Source organism: Neofelis nebulosa, chromosome 7 (genome assembly GCF_028018385.1).
Source record: "Neofelis nebulosa isolate mNeoNeb1 chromosome 7, mNeoNeb1.pri, whole genome shotgun sequence".
Classification (NCBI taxonomy): Eukaryota; Metazoa; Chordata; class Mammalia; order Carnivora; family Felidae; genus Neofelis; species Neofelis nebulosa.
The window spans coordinates 148,354,114-148,362,007 of NC_080788.1; the positions used below are offsets into that span (position 1 = coordinate 148,354,114).

The 7,894-nt window shown below is 43.1% G+C and overlaps 1 pseudogene; it reads right to left on the bottom strand.

Annotated features, from left to right (window-relative positions):
- Window positions 1-1,494: 1,494 nt before the first annotated feature.
- On the bottom strand, window positions 1,495-3,710 carry LOC131518016 (disintegrin and metalloproteinase domain-containing protein 21-like; annotated as a pseudogene).
- Between the last annotated feature and the right edge of the window lie 4,184 nt (window positions 3,711-7,894).

Below are 7,894 nucleotides of genomic sequence, written 5' to 3' on the forward strand. Positions count from 1 at the left end.
AGCTGGCCTCTTCTTCGACACTAATCTAGGAACACTGTCCTCGGTGTCCACCTCCTTTGGAGGTGAATAGGAAATACACACCCCTGCACCCAGACTGGTGCCTGCTTGTTGGTCTCTGCAGGGAGTCTGACCTTTTATGGCACTGATAATTTAGGGTGAGGGTTTCTGGCAACACCTGGCATAAGCCCAAATCAAAGCTACAGACCAGCAGCAAGCACCAGCTCCTTCCCACAGCAGCTGAGACGTGAGGGTGAGGAACGAGTGAGCTATTCTTAGGTCTAAGGCATTGTAGGGGGGCATCAGCTAGGCTCCCAATCCCATCCTTGGGGATAAATGTATTGTGGGACTCAGCTTCTGGACTGAATTAAGAACATGTAGACTGTGAACTGCTGAAGGAAGTGGCAACAGCAAGTCACAGTGGGTGACAGGCAGCTCCCTAGGCATCTGAGCTCTTGCTTGGGGTACGTGAGATGTGCGGGCCCCTTGTGACTGAAGGCGGGGTTTCAGTACACCCCCAACAAAGGAAATGGAAGCACAGGATTTATGGCTTACAGAGCCCAGAACAAGAGGGCACAAGGACCCAGGGAAGGGCAGGCCTCCATCCCACATTCGCCATGATCAGGACATAGAAAACAGGGTAGAAAGTACAGGATTTCTTGGGAGCGGATGGGGCTGAATTCGCTAACTTTCACAGGCTCACCTCTGTGTTATTCTAGAAGGTTCTTGGGAAACCAAAGTCGGAACCCTAGGCAGATTCTTATCTAAGGTTAAACTCACTGAAAATAGGCAAGAGAATGAGAGCAGGGATTCACCTTTCCCGGTCTCCTCTGGATGCCAGAGTCATCCATAGACACTTGTGCCTACCTTTCTGATTGATGTATAGGGTGCTCCTTTCAGCCTCATGGTCTCAGTCTCCCACATTTGGGAATTTGCTCTCCAGCGAGGCACAGCTTGCACTAGTGGAACCTAATGCCAGTCCCCTTCCCTCACAGCCCGCAGACACCCCCGTGTGGGACAGGCAGTATGGGTGGGTGGTAGCCCTCCATTATCCTGAGCCCACATAGGACTGGGGGAAGACAGATTACCTGGAGAATGAGAAACTTTTCAGTCCACAACAGCGTAGTTTTGGAGAAAACTCATGAAGTTGCCAATAAAGGAGCTTGTGTCAACTTCTCTTAATTCTGGAAACAGACACTTCTGCTCAAGACACAGCTCTGACTCAGGTCCTCTTCCGAGAAACTAAGGCTCAGTTTGGACTCTTACAGGCCTAAAAACTACATAAAAGCCAGAAGCATGCAGTTTTCAAGTTTTATTTCAGAGTGCTGGTCGGTGACCCATGAGACACCTGGTGTCAGAGCTGTGATGTGCCTGAGGACCCCTGTGTCTCCTGCAGACCCTTGGAAACGTGGATGTCAGCTGTGCCGCCTCAATACTGTATTTTTCCAGATGCACCAGATGCATTGTCTATAGTTGTTCAGGGGTCTGGAGGCTAAATTATGGATTGTCTTCTCCATAAATCTCTTCCTTAACTTTCTCTGTGTTTATAGTTCTGACATTTCCAGAAACAACAAAGAGGAATGCAGCTATTATGGCATAAATGTGACCAAAACCCACTCTGAGATATACCATGGATTCATGACTTTGCCTGACTGACTGAATTCTTTTCGGAGGGGTCCACAACCTGTTCTCCCACCAGTGCCTTGTCCGTGCACCATGGAAGATCCCAGCCTATGTGGCAGTGGCAGTTCCTGTTATGGTTGCACATCCCTCTGTGACTGCATTTCTCTGGGATACAGTCATAATTCAGCTGAGCCCCACTGCCAGTGCAGTAGGTATCCCGACAGAACTTTCCAGAAGCACAGGAAATACTAGTTCTCACGTGAGCAATCTGGGTTGTTCCTGTGCTACGCTGTGAATCCGGCCCCAAACATCAGAACGCTGGATCTCCGACAGATGGAATCCAACATGCCCTTGCAGTTGAGGGAGATGTGTGACATTCCTACACTGCAGCCTTCCACACGTCATGCCTGTATGGGAACAGGTTCAGCATTGAATTCCCGGGGTCTTCTGCAGTGTCCATGTCGGCTGCCTTTGTGATTTATGGTATAGCAGACATCGTCACCTTTCCCAGAATTTCTGCCAAAGCTTTCTTGGCAGTGAATAGTGCGGTCAGTGCAGTTTCCATGATAGCAGCAGCCCTCTTCAGTGCACGCGGTTCCATCTTGCATATGGAAGTCATCAGGGTATGCCAAGGTCACCCCATGGCAGAACTCTGGAAGATGACGTATATTTTGGATTGGTCTGCAGGGTGTCCAAGCAGCGGAGTTGGTGCAGTCTGTATAGCATCTGCCTGTATTACATTTGCCCCCAGGGGTTCAGTTACAATCACGCATACAGTCTAGATTGCTGTAGCACTGGTTGAATGAGCCGCAGTCACACTGCTTTCCTGGATCCACTATGTAGTTTCCATAATGATAGTGGGTCAGGCTTTTATTTAAATGCACCATTTCAGTGTTGAACATGCACTTTCCTCTTCCACAATTCATTATGTGCTGCATATGAATGAAGGAACAGTTACTGAAAGCTTCCATTATATCAGTTAATTGGGTCCTAATGCAGTTGGACCTTTTTTGGCAAGCACATTCATCAGTGTCAATGCACAAGCCACAATTTCTTGCCATCTGATGTGTTGCTATGACAGACAAGAGTAAATAATGTCTGCCTAAATAACTCAGAATGATGGCATATAACCCATTGGTGGATGGCATATAGAATATACAACTGGACTGCCATGAACCTCATAGGGCCCATCTCAAATCACATTAAGGGTGAATGTGTTTTAAGAAATCAAAAATACTTTCACTCATTCTATTGAAGAGAAAAAAGGACTCTGATGCAACACATAATTGCCCGTGTGAGCTTGATGTCTCTCAGTATAAATGACCATGAAACCAATAACTTACATCAATACCATGAAATATTGACTCAATTAAGCTAACTAGCCTTACTAGGAATGGGCACTTTTTTCACGTGGTTAACATATTATACATTGTTTTGAAACTGAGAGCAAGTCCTTTCAAAATTCTGTGATGGGATGAACAGAACTTACTAGAGATCCTTGGGGCTGCACTGGCATTTCCTTGAGGAACAGGGGTTGCCCTGTCCTCCTTATGTCCTAGGTTATAAGTAGGTCCCATTGCACAGATGTCTGCGACTATCTGAGAAACAAAGTGTTCAAACCATTGGAAATCACCGAGGGGTCTCATTTCATAGGCACCTTAATCCAACTTCATGATATCTTCAAGGCTGCCATAGCCTGTGTCGATTGTGACCATGGAAAGAGGAATCTCCTCCAGGTAGTCGAGGTAGTAACAGTCTGGAGGCATGAAAGTGTAGTCAGGATGCTCCCTGAGCATCCTGAGTCATCATCAGCAGAGTCTGGACCAAAAGAGTTTCTTGTGCCGCATGTGCATAACATGTCTCTTGCCCCCAAAATGCAGGCTATAGGACAGACAGCCAGGCATCTGAATGCCCTTGCTGTGGTGTGGCTCCTTCTTGGGAATTACCATCTCAGAGGAGATGTAGCACCATGAGGGATGCCCTTGAGAACCCTGCACAGGAGCCAGCACTGCCCAGAGTGCAAACAGCAAGAGGGGTGCCCTCAGGGTGACCTGGCCCTCTGCCAGCCTCATGCCCCTGCTCAGAGACATCTGCCAGTGAGAATGGATAAATGGAGGATCCTCAGCAAAGCCAGGTCTAGACCATCAGAGAGAACAGAGGGCTGTGCCAGGTGGCCAGCACCCTGCACGTGGGTGCCACCTGTGGGGTTAGGCAACAGTCCCAGGGTGTGGCATTGTGTGACCCTGCACATCAGTTAAGCTGTGGTGGATGTGGGAGGGGAAGGTGGGCCATGGTCAAGAGTGGTCACATGGACATGGGTAGGGATTTGGACCCAGAGGCATGGCTCTAGTCAACACCTTCAATCTTTCCTCCAGCTACTTGCATATGGGCTATGCAGTTATAACACCCTGAACTTCTCTACCAATTCCATGTCCTGTGGTACTGCTGGGTCACTTTCTTTGGATGACTACTTTTCCTCATTACAGAGACCACTGCTTTTGCTTCCTTGTGATGTGGAGGTAAACATTGTCAATTTTACCTTTATGGGTGATGCAAAAAATCGCTCTGTAGTTTTGTGTGTCTTATTCTCCTTGGCTATTAGTTTGCAGGCCATTTGATCCTTTTGGTTTTTGCTTTGAAGTTTCCTCTGAGTTCACTGAGGAAAACATTTGTCAGTATTCTGAGTGATGATTGGTGAACTACAAGGTTGTATTTTAGTATTTTCTTATGCCAGCTGGGGAGAACAGAAAGTACTGCTGACCATGTGTGAGCCCCAGGGGTTTTCTCCTCTAATCCCTTATGGGGGTTCTTTCCTGGCCTCTGGCAGTCTCCTCCCATGTAGTTTGGTTCCCTCTTCAGCTGGAGATGGAGGGGAGTTGAGGTTACTTTTGCAGCTTTCACCATTGAGTCTGCCTATGATCAAAAGATGGTTTTGACCATGGCACTCCCTTGCTTGAATAAGTGCCCTCTACTGCTTTAAAACGCCGTGGGTCAGGGAGAAACCTCAGAGTTGGCGTTTGGACAAGAGTTTGCCTTCTCCCCAGTGGCTGGCCTTCTGAATGTAGCTCAAATTCCTTTGCCACCCAAACTAAAACTTTGTACATTGACCTTTCCAGCAACAGGCAGCTGAATTTGGGTTTTGATAACAATGAAATGGAGAGTGAAATGGCAGTTTCCAGGGCCTGGCAGGGAGGGTCAGTGAGGAGTAGATCTCAAGGGCTATTATTTTGTGTTATGCAAGATGATTAAGTTCTAGAGGGGTCTCCACATCATTACCCCTGTAATTAACAATACTGTAATGTATGGTTAAAATTTTGTGAAGAGTCTGGGTCTCATGTTCAGTGAGATCTTACCACAATATAAAAGTGGAAGACACGAGTTTTCCTTCTCACACAACAGTGTGCTGAACTGCATGGACACACTCTCTACTGATAACTTGAAAACAATTTAAAAAAACTTATACGTTTTGGAAACTGACCCTGAGGATATGTCATTTACAGATATCTTCTTCCATTCCATAGGTTGCTTTTTTGTTTTGTTGATTGTTTCCTTCACTGTGCAGAAGCTTGCTATTTTGAGGTAGTCTCTCTCTATATATAATTTTCTTGTATTATATTAATGTAAATTCAATCTGTTAACATACAGTGTAGTACTGATTTTAGGGGTAGAATTTAGAGAACCATCGCATACATATAACACCCAGTTCTCATTTCACCCAGTGCCCTCCTTAATGGCCACATGCCATTTAGCCCACCTCCCCCACTTCCCCTCAGTTTGTTCTCTGTATTTGAGAGTGTCTTCTGGTTTCCTCCCTCTCTGATTTGATTTATTTTATTTTTCCTTTCCGTATGTTGTGTTTCTTATATTCCACTAATGTGTGAAATCATAGGATATTTGACTTTTTCTGACTGACTTGTTCCATTTAGCATAATACACTGTAGTTCCATCCACATTATTGTAATTGGCAAGATGTCATTCTTTTTGATGGCTAAGTAATATTGCATTGTATATATTTACCACCTCTTTATGCATTTATGTGTTGATGAGTATTTGGGCTGTTCCACAATTTGTTTTTTGTTGATAAGGCTGCCATAAAGATTGGGATGCACGTGCCCTTTCGAATCAGCCTTTTGGTGTCCTTTGGATACCTTTGGTATCCTTGGATAAATGCAATTGCTTGATCACAGGATAGTTCCATTTTTCATTTTTTGAGGAATCTCGACACTGTTTTCCAGAGTGGCTGCGCCAGTTTGCATTACCATCAACAGTGCGAAAGGGTTTCGCTTTCTCTGCATCCTTGCTGACATTTTTTGTTTTCTGAATTGTTAATTTTAGTCATTGTGACAGGTGTGAGTTGGTATCTCATTGTGGCTTTGATTTATATTTCACTGATGAAGAGTGTTGTTGAGCATCTTTATTCGTGTCTTTTTGCCATCTGGATGTCTTCTTTGGAAAAATATGTATTCATGTCTTCTGCCCATTTCTTCACTGGATTATTTGTTTTTTGATTGTTGAGTTTGGTAAGTTCTTTATAGATTTTGGATACTAACCCTTTGTCTCAGATGTCATTTGCAAATATCTTCCCCGATTTTATCAGTTGCCTTTTAGTTTTGTTGATTTGTTCTTTGCTGTGCAGAGCTTTTTATCTTGAGGAGATTCCAATAGTTTATTTTTGCTATTGTTTCCCTTGCCTCTGGGGACACGTCTAGTAAGAAGTTGCTCTGGCCAAGGTCAAAGAGGTTGGTGCCTGTGTCCTCCTCTAGGATTTTGATGGTTTCCTGTCTCACATTTAGGTCTTTCATTCAATTTGTATTTATTTTGGTGTGTACTGTAAGAAAGTGGTCCAGGTTCATTACAAGTTCACGATGCTGTCCTGTTTTCCCAACACAAGTTGTTGAAGGGACTTTTTCCATTTGATAGTCTTTCCTGCTCTGTCAAAGATTAGTTGATCATATAGTGATGTGTCCATTTCAGGGTTTTCTAATCTTTTCCATCAATCTATGTTTTTTTTTGTTTTTTTTTGTTTTTTTTTTTTTGCCAGTATCATCCTGTCTTGATGACTACAGCATTGTAATATAGCTTGATATCCAGAATTGTGATGCCTCCAGGTTTTTTTCTTTTTCAAGATCTTTGGTTATTTGGGGTCTTTTGTGGTTCCATGATAATATTAGAGTTATTTGTTCTAGCTCTGTGAAAAATGCTGGTATTATTTGACAGGAAATTGAATTATTTTCATTGAATGTCTAGATTGCTTTGGATAGTATTGTCATTTAACAATGATTTTTCTTTTAATTCATGTGCATGGAATATTTTTCCATTTCTTTGTGTTTTCTTCAATTTCTTCCATAAATGTCCCAGACTTTTCAGAGTACAGATCTTTTACTTCTTTACTTAGGTTTATTTCTAGTATATTATGGTTTTTGGTGTGATTTTAAATGGGATAGATTCCTTGGTTTCTCTTTCTCCTTCTTCATTGTTGGTGTATAGAAATGTAACAAATTTCTATATGTTGATTTTGTATGCTACAAATTTACAGGTTTATTGTACCAGTTCTAGCGGGGTCTTTTTTTGGTGGAGTCTTTATGGTTTCTATATATGGTATAAAATTCAACTCCAGAACTGAATAATCCTGTTAAAAAATGGCCAGAAGACATGAATAAGCATTTTTCCAAGTGTGACCTACAGATTGTCAATAAACACATGAAAAGATGGTCAACATCACTCCTCATCAGGGAAATAGAAATCCAAACTACAATGAAATATCAACTCACACTGGTCAGAAAGGCTGAACTCAACAGCACAAGAAACAACAGGTGTTGGTGAGGATGCAGAGAAAGAGGATCCTTTTGGAGGTGCTGGTGGGAATGCACCCTGGCACAGCCACTATGGAAAACAGCATGGAGGTTCCTTAGAAAGCTAAAAATACAACTACATTATGATAGAACAAATGCACTACTAGGTATTTACCCAAAGGATACAAAAATACTAATTTAAGGGAATTGTACCTCTATGTTTATAGCAGCTATGTCATAAACAGCCCAGCTACGGAAACAACCCAGCCGAAGTATGCATTGATTGATGAATGGGTATAGAATACGTGGTATATCTACATAACCCCGTCCACACACACTGGAATATTTCTCAGCCGCAAAAGGAATGACATTAGCTATTGTTAAGGACAGGGATGGGCCTAGAGAGTATTATATTTACTGAAATAAGTCAGAGAAAGACAAATACATGATTTCATCCATATGTAGAATTTAAGAAACAACAA